The sequence below is a fragment of the Hyperolius riggenbachi genome, chromosome 8 (assembly GCF_040937935.1).
Source record: "Hyperolius riggenbachi isolate aHypRig1 chromosome 8, aHypRig1.pri, whole genome shotgun sequence".
NCBI classification, from domain to species: Eukaryota; Metazoa; Chordata; class Amphibia; order Anura; family Hyperoliidae; genus Hyperolius; species Hyperolius riggenbachi.
In genome coordinates this window covers 221,321,057-221,341,811 of record NC_090653.1, presented here as the reverse complement: position 1 = coordinate 221,341,811, position 20,755 = coordinate 221,321,057, and the positions used below count along the sequence as shown (strand labels likewise).

At 46.1% G+C, this 20,755-nt stretch overlaps 1 protein-coding gene across 8 annotated transcripts in view; it reads left to right on the top strand.

Moving 5' to 3' along the window:
- Positions 1-243: 243 nt before the first annotated feature.
- GAPVD1 (GTPase activating protein and VPS9 domains 1) overlaps positions 244-20,755 on the top strand; it is a 131,501-nt gene continuing 110,989 nt past the window's right edge. For 7 of the 8 annotated variants that reach the window (XM_068248189.1, XM_068248188.1, XM_068248187.1 and 4 more), the window contains exon 1: positions 268-348. The gene's annotated coding sequence lies outside the window, so the exon portion shown is untranslated. Of the gene's footprint in view, positions 349-20,755 lie in introns of all 8 variants that reach the window. The other variant, XM_068248182.1, reaches the window with a different exon arrangement.

The following is a 20,755-nucleotide window of genomic DNA, read 5'->3' as shown; positions in this document are numbered from 1 at the left end:
TTCACACCATATTTCCTGCTTCCGCCCCACCATCCACACATCGCATTCAACTCCCAGCACGCTTGCGCTGCTGGCAGTTTCGCGTCACAGCAATCATGTCCCAGAGCTTCCGCTGAGCGTACGCAGCTACCTCCAGTATAAGGCACTGCGCAGGCGCATAGCGTGTTGCTGGCTGGCTTTCGCACATGTGTACTGGTCGGGCTCGGGGCTTCGCTCTTTTCTCGCGCAGGCGCAATGCTGTCTCTGAGTCTTGGTCCCGCGCATGCGTGTAGTGCTGTGTCTCGGAGGTTGCGGCTGACAAGGAGTTCGGCAGCACCAGAGGGCGGAGATCGGGCCCGAAATATCAGTGTGAGCAGTGTGGGGGGTTTGGGTGAGCTTGTGGCGTGCATGTGGTGCTGGTTCGCAGAGGCTGCCTGCTGTGCTGGGACTGGGGAAGGAATGGATTTATTGCCATGTCATATGTTGTGTGTATAGAAGCTCAGTGGAGGGGACGGTACGTACACAGTCTTCTATGCTGAAAGCAGTCCATCTGCTCACTATGCAAGGTGCAGGAATACTGGAGCAGGGGGCTGGGAAATCCTTCTGAAAGTAGTAGTGTAGAATGTTTATCTATGGATCTGTCTTTGGCAAGTGTAGTGATGGCTCCTACACATATCCTCATTTGTGACTAGTGTGTTGAGTTTCCTGTGTACTGTATTCTCCTCGGTGGAAATACAGCTCCAAGGATGCACATCTTACCCATGTTGGATGGATGGGAACAGTACACTTTGAGTCCTTTAGAAGAAATGTTTTTTGCAAATGTATTTGGGTGTCTGAAGTTATGGGTATTGCTGTTGTATCATTGAGCTAGTCTAGCTGCCAAGCTCCCTATTGAAATATCCTGTTAAATTCTTGTACCTGGCAGGTTAGTACTAGGGATCAGTTCTGGTTTAGCCTGATGTGGTTGAAGGTACCCACTAATGATAACAATGTGCTACTTCTATGCAATATGTGGGACTACCTAACGCATATATTAAAAGTATATTCCCTTAGTTTATTGATTATTATTTAGTTGATTTATTGATGATTGATTTTATAGTTTATTGGTTTTGTAAAATTCTGCAATTTTTTTTTCCTGACCCAGAAGTTGAATTTATAACCTCATGCTTCACAGGCAGATGCAGTACCTCAGGGCACACTCAACTAGTTAAGATTGTATTATTGGTGGGCACCAGATTAGGGTCAAGATTGAGTGCTAGTCTACTTTAGGCGACCCAACAAGAAACCTCATATGGAACAGCTCTCCAATCACAGTACCTTTTTACAGCACAGGCCTTGTCATTGGACAAATAGTGTGGGTGTAGTTTACTGCAACTTATTGGAAAGCAAGCACTTGAAGAGTGTGCTGTCCACCCAGTCATGTTAGCTGAATCTTCATTTTCTGCTGTTTCCCTTAACCCTCCTGGCGGTTTGCAAAAAAATCGCCAGGGGGCAGCAAATCTTTTTTTTTAATTTTTTTTTTTTTTTTTTTCATGTAGCGAGACAAAGTCTCGCTACATGATAGCCGCTGCTCAGCGGCATCCCCCCAGCCCCTCCGATCGCCGCCGGCGATCGGAGATCCGGAGATCCCGTTGAAAGAACGGGATCTCCTGGAGGGCTTCCCCCGTCGCCATGGCGACGGGCGGGATGACGGCACCGACGTCATCGACGTCGTGACGTCAGAGGGGACTCCGATCTGCCCCATAGCGCTGCCTGGCACTGATTGGCCAGGCAGCGCACGGGGTCTGGGGGGGGGGGCGGCCGCGGCGAGAGGAATTGCGGCGGATCGGCGGGTAGCGGCGGCGATCGGGCACTGCACGCAGCTAGCAAAGTGCTAGCTGCGTGCAGCAAAAAAAAAATTATGCAAATCGGCCCAGCGGGGCCTGAGCGGTGCCTTCCGGCGGCATAGCCCGAACTCAGTTCGGGCTTACCGCCAGGAAGGTTAAAGTACACTAGTGCTCAAGGTTGGGTCAGTTGACTCTAATGCTTCATACACACTTGAGATAAGTGTGTATGATGATCTGCAGATCTCATAGACTATGATTGCATTTTGCAGGAATGGATATTTTGCAGGAAGAGATCTTTTGCAGATAATGATCTTTTTGAGTGTGTACGGGCATCTTTGTGTGCAGCATCTTGCAAAGATTTTATCTGATGGGGAGTGCAGCTCCATAGAATAGACTGTGTAGAGTATGGCTCTCATACTACATGAAGGGTGGTAAGATTGGTCTGTGATCTTGCCTTTTCCAAAGACTTTTATCTCAAGCGTGTATGAAGCATAAGGGCCCCCTTCCCCTAAGGGCAGAGTCGCAATGTGGTTATTGGCATGGAGTCATGACTCCAGCATGTAGTCCTTTCCATTGAATGATTTTTTTAACAATGGGTTCTCTGATACAGAAAAAATATGAACTGCATGCTGCTGATTCTTACACCGTGCATTATGGCTATATGCATATTGAAAATTTGCAGAAAAAAAACTATGAGAAAGTTAATGGCCTAATAGAAATTGGCAGCGGTAGAGCTTGAATAAGTTGGCTAGGCTTCAAAGGGGGAGGAAATATCGGTTTGCTATCAAGACATGGTGCATTTTAGCATATTATTTATATATACAGTAGTTTAGATATACAGTATTCTGAACACACTGTGCTAACAGGACATCCAGCAACAAAAGTACAAAACAAATGGGTAAATAGTTTTTTTGTTTTGTTTTTTATTTTTTTGCATCAGGGCTATTAGAGGGCACTATTGGGGGTACGGGACATAAAAAGGGAATTCTTCAAAATGTCTTTTAAAGGGGAATATACTACCTCATTATGTGTATTTTCTGGGAAACGCTGCCGCATTATGTGTATTTTGTGGGGAAATGCTTTGCATTATGTGTATGTTATGAGAAACTCTGCCTCATTATGTGTATTTTCTGTGGAAACACTGCCCCATTATGTGTATTTTCGGGTAAATGCTGCCTCGTGTATTTTGGGGGATACGCTGTGCAGTATGTGTATTTTGGGGGTAATGCTGCCGCATTATGCGTCTCTTGCTGTCTAATGGGGTCTGCCTTCTGTCCCTGGGCTTGTGGTGTTTGGTGCCAAAGGGCTTTGCCTGCTGCCATTTGCTGTTTCATCACAACCTAAGATAGCTATTTTGTTACTCAGGTTTTTAATTTATAAAAAGTGTTTTAATAGGTTGTGTGCTCAGTTATGTTTTCTTACACCTAAAAGCACAATACCATACTTGAGTAGGTTAGTACATGGAATGGTGCGTTAATACCAGACTATTGTTTTGTGAAAAATATTCTGGTATAACGCGCTGTGTTGTGACCAACATGACACCTTTATCATTGCACATATATGTGAAAGACTAACACATAGCTGAAAGTGGTTGTTTTTTTTTTTTCATGTAAACCTGCTGTGTACCTGCTGTGTACTTGCTGTCTGAGGGGGTCTGCTTGCTCTCCCTGGGCCTGTTGTTTGGTGCCAAAGAAGTCTGGCTGCTGCCATTTGCTGTTTGTGGGTGGAGGGAACATTGTCTAATTTACTATAGGGTTTTTTCTTTGGCGATTCTTGTTAGGGCCAAGAATACCTTGGTGAGTAGGGAGAGACCGGGAGCCCAATAGTGCAGTATCATCAGGTATAGGGAGGATAAACTTATATAAATATATACTCACAAAGGTGGGTTGCAGTTCCTGCAACCACTGTATAGGCCTGCAGGGAATTAACCGTCCCTGCTCGGTACACCAGGTCTTTCTCCTGTAGTATTATAGACTTTCCAGAAAAACTGCAAAGGTATTATTATTGATTTATAAAGCGCCAACATATTCCGTGGCGCTGTACAAAGTAATAAACAAACATGGGGTACATAATACAGACAATGGTGTACACCAATATACAAGATACATATTTAGTAACATAATACAAAAATTATACAAAATACAGAAGTGGTAATGACAGTGATAAAAGTAACCTGATAAAATGTATAATGATTTCCAAGACACAAAAGGGGGAGAGAGCCTTGTCCTTGCGAGTTTACAATCTAAAGGGATTACCTCCAAAGGTGCTCTGACTGGTAATGGGTAGAATGGAAATTCCCAATGTGTGTTCGATTTTAGTATTTTCAAATACATATAAAAAATTATTAAAAAGAGAGGTAATTGCTTACCTCTTCAGAAGATATATACACCAGTTCAACTGGAAAAACGTTTTTTATACAAAAAGCAATTTGACAACGCGTTTCACAGGTCATGGCCAGCTTCCTCAGGTCAATACAAAATGCCTTGATAGCATAGGGGCTAGCGTGTAGGCACCTCTAATCCAAATAAAAGATTAGAGGCACCTGCACTATCTCCTATGCTACCGAGGCATTTTGTATTGACCTGAGGAAGCTGACCATGACCCGTGAAACGCGTTGTCAAATTGCTTTTTGAATAAACTTTTTTTCCAGTAGAACTGGTGTTTATATCTTCTGGAGAGGTAAGCAATTGCCTCTCTTTTTATTATAATTTTTTTTTTGTATTCTAAAATAGAACGCACATTGGGCGCCTCCTTCCTACCGATTACCAATTTACCTTTTGGGTCACTTTGCCTGTGTTTTGGGAGAAAACTCAAGGCCTCAGTTTTTGCTTTATTCTGTTACATTACAGTTAGTTCCGTCCACATCCAGGAACGGCCACACTCATAATTTTTTTTTTTTTTAACCGCTTTGCGTGCTGCACTGCTATTCTGGTCCAGCGCCTTAGTTAAACTTGAGAGCCTCATGTGGCCTTCGAGTCAAAAAGTTTGCCCACCCTTGAGATGAGGGGATTAGACTAATTGGGGGTAAGAGATTTGGGGGGACTTGGTGACCCCTGGGGCCTAGTGTACTTTTTTTTTTTTTTTTTATTTGAGCTATGTTTTATGAAGTGTTTTTTGATTTGAATTTCAAATGAGATCCTTTGGAGTACTGTTGAGTTTCACTTGTATTGTCTTGTTTTAAACACAGCGGTCCATATGCAATCACCTTTTTCTCTTGAGTTTTTTCTCCTAGGAGATAATTTTTCATCTTCTTCTTTTTAAAATAACTTTTCAGTTTATTGCAATTGAAATAGTACCAAAAGTAGGTGAAAAAGTATTTTCAAAATCAATCTGAGTACCGTATTTATTTTCTTGCTTGCTGGTGGTTTAAAAGGCATTTTATTGACCAGTTGTGAAAATATCACCTTAGAGAAAACTCGGATGAAAAAGTGAATAGCATATGGGCCAGTATGTCTTATTGGGCTGCTTTTAAAGTTTGTTCCTGATTGTTTAGAACCTATTGTGTAGTTGGCATCAGAAAAGTTTTGCATTTGGCACAAGTCGAAATAAAACTTAATGCACCCAAAGCTCTATAGTAAATATCTGAGTTGTTTTTGCTTCCAAACGAACAGACATCAGTTGAATAAACGCTACTGGAAGTCTGATGAACATCGTCCTATTTTGCTTTGGGGGTCGTTCAAAGTCCTCCCTTTCACAAACAAACCAGAGGCTACAGGAAAAAAGTGACTAGTCCAGAGGCTTCTTGTGTCCTCCTTGCTGCCACTCTTGCTATGCACAGACCCTCTGAACATATCCGATAAGAGCTTGTTTGGTTTGTTTTCAATGTCGTGGTCTCCGCCGTGTAGGAGTGCGGACTTACTGGACTTGAGAAAGATTTCTGCTGCACCTGCGCTGTAAGCTGAAGCCACTCCAGAGGCTCCCCCCCTTGGTTAAGTACCTAATAGGCCTGAACGATTTTAGGAAAAGATTGAATCGCACGATTTCTGTCAGAAATTGCGATTTCGATTCGATTCACGATTTTCTTCAAATCAAGCCTAAGCACTAAATTCACAATGTACACAGTACCATTTACAAACATGCGCTGACAAAAAATGACATCATACTATCAAATTGATGTTTGTAACTGTCACTGCATTATGTGAATGTATCAAAACAAATAGCTATTAATCTAAAATGCAGTGATGAAAATTAAAGCCAAGAATTGCTTTCAATGAGGTATTTGTGAAACATGCAGGAGTGTGGGCGGAGTCTGCTGGCCATGTTACATAGTTTGATTGACATACATGCGGGTGGAGTCTGCCGCTCGCCCAGCAAATGATGTTAAAGCACTGGGAGCAGGGAGTTGCCAGGTGAGAGCCTGCTGCTCAGTTGATAGCACAGCCAACAGTACACCTTAAAGAGAACCAGAGATGAAGCACCCTCGTGAATTTTATCATAAAAATCAATGAGAACATGACAGTAAACACCTACCATGCTTTTAGTTTTGTTCTTCTCTGCCTAATTACTCTGCTATCAGCTGTGATAAGAAGCCACCGACTGAGTAGTCTAATGCTGGGAATACACGGTTCGTTTTTGCCTTCGTTTAAACCTTCGATTCGTTCGGTAAACGAATCGAGTGTTGAAAACGTATGTGAAAATAGTCATAATCTCATTATAGTTTCGATTAATAGACCCCAAAAACGAACGACTAGTGATCGAACATGTTTGATATTATCTCTCTTTATCCATCTAATCGAGCCATTGGTAGGCTTGATGGCTGTTCAGATCGATTATATATTCGTTTATGCTAGTCCGTCCCTGTAAAAAGGGATTTTCGTTTCGTTTCTTTGCAGCCTTCGATCATTGGAAAAACGAAACCATCAGAATCGAAAAAAAAAACGAAACCGTGGGTGGTGATATTAACCGTATGACCGATTATTTCGGGATCGAAAAGGACAAAAGGCACAATCGAAACGAAGGTTTAAACGAAGGCAAAAACAAACCGTGTATTCCCAGCATAAGATTGACCTGGAATCAGATTAGCTGAGTCCGTCTGCTGTGTGAAGTCATTTCAAGCCCTCCCCCTCCTGACTCAGCCTTCCTGCTTTGCATACACAGCTGGATAGGAGTTCGGCTGTGTATAATTACCTCCTCCGCACGTCTGCCTCTTCTGCCGCTCGATCCAAGCCCTGGTCGGGAGAAATCCAGGTCGGGCTTCTGCGCTGCGGGAGGATGACGTCACCGGCGCTCCTCAGCGTGGACGGGGGCATGCGCATTTGGCCTCTCTATACTGCGCATGCGTCCCCCAAGCTAGGCTTGTACGCTGAGCAGCGCGGAAACGCTGCTAGCGTACATAGTAACAACTTGAGCTGCTCATGACCCGGAACTAGAAGGGCATGAGCCGGCGGCCATCTTGGAAATCTCCCGGGGGAAAAATATAAAAATATGACAAATAAGGCACACAACAGCGGCGAAAATAGAGGTAAAGTGATTTCCTCTGTAAGAGCTATTGAAATTATATATATTTTGTGTGCTAGCATTCATCTCTGGTTCCCTTTAATGATACCCAAATCTGAGTCTCTGCTGTTCTTACCAGCAGCATCACACATTACAGTTGAAGACACACTGTGTAGAAGTTGAGCAAAGCATACCTGGGACAAGGCAAAAAGTTATTTATATTACTGGGGATTCTTCACCAGCTTATGATGTGGAGGGAATATTGAGCCGCCGGGACGTGTGAGAGCCTGAGAGACTGCAGGTCGGGGTGGGCGGAGTCTGCCACTCGTACTCTCGTAGCACTCAGCGATTGACAGCCATGCGGGCGGAGTCTGCCGCCCGCCCAGCTAATGTTGGGAGAAGGAGTTTGAGAGCCTGCGGGCGGAGCCTGCTGCCCGCTCCGCTGATTGGCTGCACAGTGGGAAGTTGTGGGAGAGAGTGTCCCGCCTCCACTCAGAGAACGAGTGTGTGCAAACTGCCACTGCACAGAGCGGCAGAGGGGACCGCTGGACGGGCTGCAGAGGGGGGTGTGAATATCGTTGCCATGGCGATCCCGGAATCGGCATTTCCGGGATCGCGATTTCGATGCGAAAACGATATATCGTTCAAGCCTAGTACCTAACTTTATCTTTTTTTTTTTTTTTTTTTTTCTCCCCCCTGTGGCCAGCTTTTGGTTTGCTTAAAGTGTACCTGGGATGAAAAGAAAAAAAAATCATACATACCTGGGAATTCCTCCAGCCTGATTGCTCCTTAGGCGCCCTCCTCCACCTCCTAGATCTTCCGTAAGGTATCCTGGTTTCTTTGTCCTGTTGGGGCCAGTCAGTGAATGCGCAGTGCGGGTGCACACACGCGCTGTCTCAAGAGGAGAGTTCTGCGTGGTAATACTGTGCTGGTGTAGAAACCTCCTGGCGGAGGGGGCAAGTGGCCGGGGCCACCCATGTGCAGTAGGCTCCCGAAGATACCGGAAGCCCTTCCGTAGGATCCGGGAGACTGAGGATGGTGCCGAAGGAGCAATTAGGACGAAGGGGGCAGGAAGAAGCCCCAGGTATTTATTATTATATAGTTGTGTTTTTTTTTTGTTTTGTTTTTTTTCTCCATCTCGGGTACAACCACTTCAGGACCATAGGTTCACACCCTCCTAGTGACTAGGCTATTTTTTTTTACACTTTAGGTCACTGCAGCTTTAAAGGCTCGCTGCAGGGATGTACAACTCCGCAAACAAGTAATTCCCCCCCCCCCCTTCTTCTGCTCACCAACAGAGCTTTCTGTTGGTGGGCTCCGATTGCTGCTGCATTTTATATTTTTTAAATTGCCCCGCCCTCCCCTGCCAGCCAATCACAGCGATCGGCTGTCATAGGCATCAGCGTAGGCATCGGTCTATGACAGCCAATCGCTCCTGAGCCTCCCAGGTGGACGGCCATGTTACACGGCTGTCTCCATTACAGTGCGGCCGTAGATCAGTGCTGTACAATATAAATGGCGGTTTTGCCTTCAGTCCAGTGTTCTAAACCCGGCTTTCATCGGCTCACCACCTCCTCTGCTGTAAGCAGAATTGTGCAGAAAAGCACCGGCCCTGCATTCTCCCATCTCGCCCCACCCGGCTACTTTTTCATGCCACCCGGCTGTAAAAAAATTTTAGGGGAGAAGACTGCAGTCCCCTAACAGTGATCACCGCTGGGAGACTGATGACAGCGCTCCGCTCCATCATTCAAGCGCAGATGCGTGCGTGATCTCCTGTAAAACCCACCCCAGGACTTCACGCCAAGTGGCGTTGAGCGGTCCTGGGGCTGCTGCCGCTGCGTCCATGTCGCTCGGCGTGGAGCGGTCAGAAAGTGGTTAAGCTTGGAGCTCTCTTTAGCGCTTCCCACAGTGCTTTCTGCTTTCCAGGAATCACTGGTGCTTGCAAAAGTGCTTTGCCGTTGCAAACCTATGCCAGTGATTCTACAGGAGCTGTCTGCAGAAGTCACACAGCCTGCTACATTTTTGGAGCAATTTCATTCAGGGAATGCAGGGTCCAAAATCCTTTTCTCTGAAATTTCTCTGGAAAGTGCTGTTTGTGTGGTGCACAAATCACTTTTAAAAATGTTACTGTTTATTAATCTCTAGTGGGTCCCAGCCCTTAAAGTAGAACTTTAATTTAAATAAAAATAATATATTTTTTTGTATTTTATTTTTTGTGTTGAGGGTTGATAATAAAGGTTATAAATACTGTCTGTCTGTTTTTACTGTCTGGGTTACTGTGAGGCTTATTTTTTGCTTTTTACATGACAAGGTTTGCTGGAACAGGATGTGCTGAAGTGTGGTCTCCTAAACGGGAACTCAGACGGAGGAAGGAAAAAAAACAAACCTTGTGGAGGTTCATGCTTCCCTGATGTGCTAGGAAAAATATTTTATCTCACTCTGTCTTGCAGATATTTCTCTGACTTAGTTTTCAGTGATAACAGCAAATGAAACAGAAGGCAAACCTCTGTCAGTCCTGAAATAAAACTTCTGTTGAAGACTTATCAGGAAAACATGGAGCTGGTTTTGCTGAATACTTAAAGTGTACTTAAAGTGAGACGAGAAAACATTAAAGTTATATACATACCTGGGGCTTCCTCCAGCCCCATCCGTACGGCTCGCTCCCGCGCTGTCTTCCTCCGCCTCCTCCCGCTCTGGTACCGGGTCCCGTAACTTCAGTCTGTGCAAGAGAAGTGTGCCCTCTAGGTATCTCTCTGGCGACTGCATTACTGGGGACTTTCTCCAGTGCCCGGGCGTCCTCTGGGTCCCCTCTGTTCTCCCGCTGGTGGCTCAGTTAACTGCGCAACCCAGTAGAGAATCATGCGCAACTGTGCATCTGCGCCCTGTCTGCACACCCGCCGCAGTGAGCTTTCTCCGCATGTGTGGATCTCAAAAGAATGAACTGCGCATGCACAGAACGCTTATGGCGATTGCGTATGACTCCTGTCCAGGGGAGGAGACCCAGGGGACGCCGTGGGACCTCACGGGCAACGGGGGGCTGGAGGAAGCCCAAGGTAAGTTCAGTATTGTATCTTTTAGGACCGTTACTTGTCCTTTTAAAGGCCTTTTCTATATCTGATTTAGAAAATTTAGAGGTCATTTTAATTGCTTTGTCCATTTTCAAGCATATTTGTATACAAAATTTGCATAATAATGCATGGTAATTGTTTGCATCACATTGACTATCCCTAGTGCAGACATACCAGGGATATGCTTGTATGCAAGGGCTTCACAGCTCTAAGATTTCCTAAGATGCTAGGGTGTAGTGGTGAGTTGTAATGGGTTACAGTCTTGTTCATAACAGGAATTCCGTATTGAGATTTTAACAGTTGAAGTTTTTATTTTGCAATAAAAAAAAAAACCCAGAAGAAAACAGAAGACGCTATCCAGAGCCATACAATATTATCCATCGAAGACTGCTTATAACAGCGTAGAAGCCCATAACAATCACTTGAGATCGACATTATTATAGATCAATACATTTTGTGCTTTGAATAAGGTATCAATCAGTTGCTTGAGTAGAATAGTTCACTGAGTTTTCTGCTTTACTCCGTAATGAAGCAAAGAGTTAAGACTTAATAACAAAAGTTGATTTGGGTCAAACCCCCCCTCTTAACACACCCCAAAGTATTAGTAACCAAGTTGTTGGGTCAACAATTCTAATCAAGTATAAGTATGAAATTGGAGCTTGTAGAATCCATAATTCTATCTTCCCATACACCCCAGATTTTCCGATACTTTTTGGAGCACTCCCCAAATGTGTCGGTAATATTTTATTGATTGCATTTGCCCATATGCCCAGGTTAGGGGGTGGAGCTTTTTCTCCAACATAGGAGAATCTCTTTTCTGGCCTGCAAACATGAGACACGAACCAGTATATTTTGTTCGTGTGGATAAAATCGTTTCACCCAACCTTCCCAGCAGCCTTTGTCCCGGGTCTAGTGGTAATGAGGTTTGGAGTAAAGTGTTGGTAATTCTCAGTTTCCTTCCAGAAGTGGGTAATTAAGGGGCAGGTCCAAAAGATATGTATAAAGCTTCCAAATTCTATGAAACCTCTCCAGTATCTGTCTGGTTTGCTCACACTCATCTTATACATACGTTCTGGTGTAAGATAAATTCTATGGAGCAATTTAGTTTTCTGTAATTGGTTTCTTGCAGACACTACTACTTTTGTAAACGCCTCAAGGATCTCATCCCACTCGTCTTTGACAAGGCCAGAAATATCCACAGACCATGTTGAAAAATGGAGATATAGATTCAGTGATGATTAGATGTAGGGGAAAAGACTAATGTTCCAGGCGGTATACTGTGTGTATTAAAAAGAATTGAGGACTTTTTCTCTCCATAGAGCACAACATGCTGCTCAGCAAGACAAGACACAGAACATTTATATCGCGCTTTTCTCCTCATGTACTCAAAGCACCAAAGCTGCAGCCACTAGGGCGCGCTCTGTAAGCAGCAGCAGTGTTAGGGAGTCTTGCCCAAGGTCTCCTACTTAATTGGTGTTTGCTAACTGGTCTCCTGTGTCAGAGGCAGAGCCCTTAAAGCGAACCTGAGGTGAGTTATAGGGAGGCTGCCATATTTATTTCCTTTTAATCAATACCAGATGCCTGGCTTTCCTGCTGATCTTCTGCCGCTAATACTTTCAGCCATAGACCCTGAACAAGCATATGCAGATCAGGTGTTTGTGACATTATTGTCAAAACTGAAAAGATGAGCTGCATGCTTGTTTCTGCTGTACTTCAGACACTACTGCAGCCAAATACTACACTACTGCAGCCAAATAGATCATCAGGGCTTCCAGGCAACCAGTATTGTTTAAAAGGAAACAAATATGGCAGCCTCCATATCACTCACTTCAGGTTCACTTTAACCACTTCGCGTCCCTGGGTTATTCCTCCTTAAAAACCAGAGCAATTTTCTGCATTTCACACTCCTCACGTTCATTAGCCAATAACTTTATCAATACTTACCACACACAAATGATCTATACCTTGTTTTTTTGCCACCAATTAGGCTTTGTTTGGGTGATACTTTTTGCTAAGAATTATTTTACTTTATAAGCATTTTAAAGGGAATTGCGCTAAAGGTGGATCAGCGCAACACCAGGCCGCCTCCAATCAGAGATGCGCTGAGCCCCCCCAGGAACTACAAACTCACCTTGAACCCAAACAGAAGCTCTGCATATACACCAAAAGCATGGCTGTTAAGTGGGAGCAGCTGACCAAAAACGAATTAAATTAGTACATAGCAAGGAAATGAGCAGCGCTACTTAAAAAACAGACTAGTGCCTACCTGCAAAAGAGTGCAAGCCCCACTTGTGGGGTCGAGTACACACCGAGCATACACATGACCTGTCTACCACTGGAGGGTGTTGGTTTCCTGTAACAGCTTGCATGCAACCTATTAAGTACTCGTCCCTCCCACTGCGAAGAAGTCAATCCTCCATGGGAGGGGCCTAACACTAACTAAATCCTAACCTATGTATATGCATAGCCTGGGTGCGCTACCAAGTAAAATTGAAAAAACGAAAATTGCGCAAAAGGTGGATCAGTGCAACACCAGGCCGCCTCCGAATGGCCTCCAATCAGAGATGTGCTGAGCCCCCCCAGGAACTACAAACGCACCGTGAACCCAAACAGAAGCTCTGCATATACACCAAAAGCATGGCTGTGTATGCTCGGTGTGTATTCGACCCCACAAGTGGGGCTTGCACTCTTTTGCAGGTAGGCACTAGTCTGTTTTTAAGTAGCGCTGCTCATTTCCTTGCTATGTACTAATGTAATTCGTTTTTGGTCAGCTGCTCCCACTTAACAGCCATGCTTTTGGTGTATATGCAGAGCTTCTGTTTGGGTTCAAGGTGCGTTTGTAGTTCCTGGGGGGGCTCAGCACATCTCTGATTGGAGGCCATTCGGAGGCGGCCTGGTGTTGTGCTGATCCACCTTTTGCGCAATTTTCGATTTTTCAATTTTACTTGGTAGCGCACCCAGGCTATGCATATACATAGGTTAGGATTTAGTTAGTGTTAGGCCCCTCCCATGAAGGATTGACTTCTTCGCAGTGGGAGGGACGAGTACTTAATAGGTTGCATGCAAGCTGTTACAGGAAACCAACATCCTCCAGTGGTAGACAGGTCATGTGTATGCTCGGTGTGTATTCGACTCCACAAGTGGGGCTTGCACTCTTTTGCAGGTAGGCACTAGTCTGTTTTTAAGTAGCGCTGCTCATTTCCTTGCTATTTCAAAGGGAATAACGGGAGAACAATGTAAAAAAGTTATTTCTCAGTTTTAAGCTATTATAGTTTTAAAATAAGAGCTACTGCAGATTTAACCCATACATTTAATATGCCCGTTTGTCCTGGTTATTACAACATTTAAATTATAATCCTAGTACAATGTATGGCGATAATATATGATTTGAAAATAAAGGTGCTTTTTTCCATTTTTGTAACCCTGGCTTTACCTGCAATTATGTGGCTCTTTTGTATCCCCCCACTATCCCTAGTTAGCCAGATGTGTTCCTGTATATCCCTCCCCCATAGTTGGCTAGATGTACCCTTCCCGAGCCCCAGGTAGCCAGATGTATAACCCCCCCCCCACCTGAGTTAGCCTGATGTAGCCATTTATCCCCCCCCCATAGTTGGCCAGGTGTGGTTTTTAATTCCCCCCCCCCAGATAGCCTGGGGTATGCCCCTGTATCCCTCCCCCATGGATTGCGAACTGTGTGCCCCCACCACGGGGATAACCAGGTGTGTGGCCCTTTAAAATACCACCCACATGCCAGGTGTCTCCCCCCCCCCGTCCCGCAGAGATAGGCGCAGGGAAGCGTTAGAAGTCACAAGCTCTCACCTGACCTTGTTCCACCGGCGATCGCGATCTCCTCCCTGTAGTACCGCTGTCAGCCTTACTATGCTGCCCGGATCGGGTCCCGGCTTGATGACGTCCTCAAGCCGGGACCCGATTAATTTAGCATAGTGAGGCTGACAGCGGTACTGCAGGGAGAGGAATGTGATCGCTGCAGGAACAAGTTCAGGTAAAGATTACATTTTAATCCTGCCCTGCCCTGCCCAGCCCAATCACAGCATGGAGGGGGGAGGGAGGGGGGTAATTACAGGGGATCGGGCAGGTGGTGGGGAGATCGAACCCCATGGCAGGGATGCTGGTATAGAGTTGTTAGGGGGAAGGGGGTTAATGAGCCCAGGAGCGTGCTAGCACGCCCGCTGTGCTCATTAAATCAAAGTGACTTATATTCACGTCAGGTGGCTTTCAGGAGCCACATGCTATGACGTGAATATATTGTAGTTAGGATGTAAATTGGTTAACCACTTAAGGACTACAGTCATAAAACCCCTTACAGGACTTCCAAGGCCAAATGTTCCCCCCAAAAATAAAAAAAAGTCTGCGCCCTCCGTGCCGTTCCACCAGGTCCCCGCCGCTCATAGCCCCCCAAACAGCTCACGACCCCACGGCCAGGGTCGGGCTCTCCTGCCTGCATAAAGATGGCCGCGGCTGCGCACTCCACATAGCCGCTAGTGCGGCTGTGCAGCTCTAGGGCCAACCCCCGATCCACGCAACAGGCTGTTTCCTGTAGTGTGGATTGGGGGGTTGGCCCTAGAGCTGCGCAGCCGCACTAGCGGCTATGTGGAGTGCGCAGCCAGCGCCGGCGACCATCTTTATACAGGCAGGAGAGCCTGGCCGTGGGGTCGTGAGACGTTCGGGGGGGCTATGAGCGGCGGGGCCCGGCGGAACAGCATGGAGGGCGTGGACGGCGTCCTCAGTGTCCTCCAAAGTTATGCAGGTATCTAACTTTTTTTATTTTTTGGGGGAACATTTGGCCTCTGAAGTCTTTTAAAGAGAACCCAAGGTGGCTTCCTAAAGGTGCATACACACATCAGACTATAGTCTTTGGAAAATGAAAGATCACAGGCCTATCTTACCACCCTTCATGTAGTATGAGAGCATTTCTACACAGTCTATTCTATGGAGCTGAACTCCCCATCAGAAAAAAATCTTTGAAGATGCTGCACACAAACATGCTGTACAGACACAAAAGATCAGTATCTGCCAAAGATCCGTTCCTGCCAAAGATCCGTTCCTGCAAATTGCATTCATAGTCTATGAGATCTGCAGATCATCATACACACCTTGTTTAACTGACATTCATTTGCAGATCAGACAATCATCTGCAGATCTGAAAATCCATCCTGGTGGATCTGATCTGCAGATGAATGTCAGTTAAACAAGGTGTGTATGATGATCTGCAGAGGGTGGCCTCTTAGATGACAGGTTGTATTGGCACTGAAGTGCAGGAAGCGCAGGATGTTCTCAAATCGTGACCTGGACATGGCAGCAGAGAACATGGACATGTGATGTATTGGGTGCATAGACCAATAAGACCGCAATGCATTATTTTTGACTAGACCCATGTTAAGGAGAAGGCCCCAAAAAATGTTACTTGGAATAGTTTCCACCGAAAAGGCTGGGCATGGTAGCTTCTTGGATTGGCGGTTGTGTATTGTGTGGGTTAACGGTTGGCCACAATTAAGTCGTAGAGACCAGCAATGATCAGTAAAAAAAAAATTCTGTCACTGCGGTGGGGCAGGTGAGGGTTTGGCTGGGTGATCAGAAGCCTGCAGGGGGCAGATTAGGGCCTGATCTGTTGGATAGGAATGCTAGGGGGTGACAGGTGGTGATTGATGTGTGTCTCAGGGGGTGATCAGAGGTGAGAATAGATGCAATCAATGCACTGGGGAGGTGATCGGAAGGGGGTCTGAGGGTATGGGCAGGTAATTGGGTGCCCGCAAGGGGCAGATTAGGATCTGATGGGTAGCAGTGACAGGGGGTGATTGATGGGGGATCAGTGGGTGATTAGAGAGGAGAACAGATGTAAATAATGCACTGGGGAGGTGCTCAGGGGGGTCTGAGGGCAATCTGAGGGTGTGGGCGGGTATTTGGGTGCCCGTAAGGGGCTGATTAGGATCTGATCTGATGGGTAGCAGTGACAGGTGGTGACAGGGTGATTGATGGGTGATCAGTGGGTGTTTAGAGGAGAGAACAGATGTAAACAATGCACTTGGGAGGTGATCTGAGGGCAGATCTGCGGGCGATCTGAGGGTGTGGGCGGGTGATCAGGTGCCCGTAAGGGCAGGTTAGGGTCTGATCTGATGGGTGGCAGTAACAGGGGGTGATTGATGGGTGATTGACAGGTGAGCAGTGGGTGATTACAGGGGAGAATAGATGTATACAGTACACGGGGGGCGGGGGTGTCTGGGGAGGATCTGAGGGTTTGGGGGGGGGGGTGATCAGGAGCCCCCAGGGGGCAGTTTAGGAACTAATCTAAAATATAGCGTTGACAGATAGTGACAGGGAGTGATTGATGGGTGATTAGGGGGTGATTGGGTGCAAACAGTGGTCTGAGGGGGTGAGCAGGGGGTTGTCTGAGGGGTGCTGTGGGCGATCAGGGGGACAGAATCAGTGTGTGTGTTTACATACACTGCTGCCTCCTGCCCTGGTGGTCCCTCGATCACTGGGGCCACCAGGGCAGGAGGCAGCCTGTATAATACACTTTGTATACATTACAAAGTGTATTATACACTTTTGTGTGCGGAGATCGGGCTGTTTACAACCCGCCGGCACTGCTAAATGGCTGGCTGGTGGGCGGAGCCTAATGCTGGCGGATGCGCGCGCATCCCTGCGCGTGATCCCGGCTATTCAGTCTCCCAGGAGCCGCCGCTGATCGGCGTTACGCGGTCCTGGGGGTGCCACTTTGCCGCCGCCCATAGGTAGTGGACGGTCGGCAAGTTGTTAACCAGTACACTATGCAGCCACTGCAAGTTTCTAAGTAATTTGACTCAGTCCTCAAATTAAGGCTGCGGGCCGAATGCGGCCCTCTGAGGATTTTTCACTCGTTCCCCAAACACAAAATGTATAACTTATAGATGTGGCCATCTTTAAATATTGGCACCCCGCATGTAGAATAGCAGTGCTGGCATCACCCATCAGTGTTCTCCCCAGGCTCTTTTAGCCGGGTGCTCCACCCAGCTAATTTTGGTGAGCACCTGGCTGTCATCGGCACTCCTCCTCTTATGCTGTAAGCAGACTTGTGCTGAACCATCATTCCCCTGTTGCGCCCCAACCCGCTATATTTTCATGCCACCCGGCTGGAAAACATTACTGGGGAGAACACTGCATATATTCACAATTGGAGCATAAAGGGCACTAAAATCTTGACAGATTCTCCTAACTTCTTTTCTGCGCTATTCAGAAATAAAAATAAGAAAAGAGTCCTATTAAAGCCTCACTTCAAATGTTTAACAGTATCCTTGCACGTGAATGGTATGGGTCTAGGTTTTAAGATTTTGGTCACCTGTGATATCATTGCTTGTCCAAGAATAACCGCAGTGTGTGGAAGGGTTAGATGAATGTGAACTTGCCATTGCTTATTCATTCTCTCTGTGTTGATTCTGCATGCACACTGCATTTCCTCGAAGTAACCAATGTGTGGGGGGGCTGTTGTGGTAATTGAAACGGCAGCACCCATTATGTCATGGAAGTTTCCAAATGAAAAGACACGTTCTCTGTCCTGCTTTAGAAATGTTGCTCTCTGCTCATTTTTAATTTACTACTTGGGGATGTAGAGTGCTTTCTCTACCAGGCAGTGGTTAGCAGATATGCATCTTTTGCTGTAAATGCACCTTGTAAAAGTGCATATGGAAGTCTTATGTTCCCCTTGACCGGCATTGTTTTTATGTCAGTGCTCATAAATTTAAATGCAGTCTGCTTGCTCTCTGCAGACAGACCACTGTCTCCTACAACTTACATTATCGTATGATAATTGGAACTGGTGTATGACTTGTTCTGTTCCATGAAATACGGAAGTTTGTAATAAACAACTGTATTTTTGTTTATTATGCCCTTATATAGCAATGCATTACAAATGATGTAAGGCAGGGCATATCTTTAGGATTCAGGTAGCCAAGACTCCTTAAAGTGTTCCTGAAAATGTGCCCCATTCAGATACTAAGAGTGAAACCCCTGGATTCCCCTTTCTCCTCCACCTATCCAGCGCTGCCCTCTTGCCCCCCCCCCCCCACTGTGAACATCTTCAACAAGGGCTGGTCGAGAGGCGTGTATGGCTATTTGCCATGAAGGAGCCTGGCCGCACTGCGCAGGACACCTCCTGCACAGGAGCACGGAGCCCCTCGGGCTCTGCTTTTTCCACCTAGCTCGAGAGGCTCAGTTCTGCTGCGCATGTGTAAGGCGACATGTGACTGTACTCGTTCACGGATGGGAACGTGGCCATGAACCTACAGGGAATGCATGCGCGCATTTCCTGATCGTAAACAGAGCGGGGATCCGTTAGCAGCCTACCAGCCTGATCGGAGCTGGCAGGCTGCAATGTAAAAAAATAAACAGTTGTACAGCGCTGTGATCTAGTGCAGTGCTGTACAGGGGTCAGTCCGGTGGGCTCGTTTCCACTATTGCGGTGCGGAATCGCCTGGATTCCACCGCTGATGAAATCGCATGCTGATGTGATTCCCCATGCGTTTTATGCCGCAAATTCGCATGCGAATTCGCATAGGTGAGGGTATATGCGATTTTAACCATGTCACTGCCTGTGTGAATTTACATTGGTACCTATGCGAATTCGCGGCAAAAAACGCATGGGGAAAACGCATGCGATTTCCCTATTAAATACATTGTGTGCGATTCGCCTGCATTCCACACGCAGGCGAATTCTGCAGGGTGTTCCATGCAGATTTTCTCCGCACAATAAAATGCTCCCGCAGACGCATAAGTGGAAACACGCCCATTCACTTATATTGTCTATGCGAATCCGCATACGCAAGACGCATGCGGATTCGCGATAGTGGAAACGAGGCCTGTCGCTTAGCTGTCCCTTTGAATGGCTCACAATCTAATCCCTCTCATTATCTGATGCCTATAAGAGTGGAATGTTATGTACGGAGTGCAGTCGGGGTCAATTTAGAGGGAAGGAAGGGATAGGGGGGGGTAAATTATTATTTTTTTTTTATATAAAAAACACTTTAAAAATAAAAAAATTTCAGCAATCAGAGACCGCCCAAAAAATCCTCCGTTAGTGGCAAGAGAAGGTGGTAACATTTTGGCGGTAAGTTGTATGACTGAGCAATAAATTGTTAAAGCTGCAGAGTGCTGAATTGTAAAAAATCGCCTGGTCACTAGGTGGGTACAAACCTGTGGTCCTCAAGTGGTTGAACCAAGTTACTCTCAATTCAAGGTCTACTGCATCTACAAATATCTGGGCATCTAGGGTAAAACTTGCTTTGCATAGTAAATTTATATGGGTCATATATTGGTATGTTAAAGTGATGCAGATACCGTAATTGTAATAGTCACTGTTAAGCGGCCCATACACCTAATGATTTTCCCACTAATATACAGCCGATTCGATCACTGTGATCGAATCTGCTGTGAAATCGTTGCGCAAACGCTGACAGAACGATCGATTTCCATCCAAAATCAATCATTCTCATCGATCCATCCGTGCGGAAGATTTTGCTCGATCGCTGGTGGGTCGGGAGTGCGTCGATAGTGGCGTTCGAATGCCCGACGACTGACGCTAGCTGCAATACATTACCTGTTCCACCAGCACGTTTCCCCGCTCTCTCCGCTGTCTTCTTCTCCGTGCTGGGCTCCGAGTCCGGCTGGCTTCACTAAACTTCCTGTCCCGGCGCCCTCTACTGTTCCCCAGACAGGAAGTTCAGTGAAGCCAGCGCGGAGAAGAAGACAGCGGAGACCGGGGGACTCATGCGGCAGAGCAGGTAATGTATAGTTGGGAGGGCGGCAGCTTCACAGATGGTGAATCGATTTCATGTTGAAATCGATTCACAATCTGTTTGCAGTAAAGGCAGCCATACGATCCCTCTCTGATCAGATTCGATCAGAGAGGGATCTATCTGTTGGTCGATCTGATGGCAAATCGACCAGTGTATGGCTACCTTAAGAAATACAAAAATTGTGTCTTTGTGTACAGTACTAACATTTTGGTGAGCATTTCGCTGTCTCTGGAAATACACTACGGTCATTTTGTGGACCGTTAACTACGTGTAAGTTTGAAATATACCTCATTGCATCATACAAGTTGTAGCTTCTCACGTTACTTAAACGATTGACTCTTGAAACAAAGCCAGCTATAGCTTTTACTGAGTCTTGCCCAGGGCAGGTCACACCCCGATGCTAAGTATGGAATACTCATAAAATGATTTAATCTGATGTGCGTCCTTTCTGAGCAGTCGCTGTCCTGTGAGTTAACATGTTGTCAGCTGGTTTGTGGATGGCTCCTCAGGGCTGGTTCACAAAGCAAGCACCTTTCTAAGCACCAGTGATTTGAAAAGCTAAACTAATGTAAGGTTGTGTGTGCGTTCTTGAGTGATTTTTTTTTTTTTTTTTTTTTTCCCCCCTTCAAAATTTACACATAGCATTCCATTAGCAAAT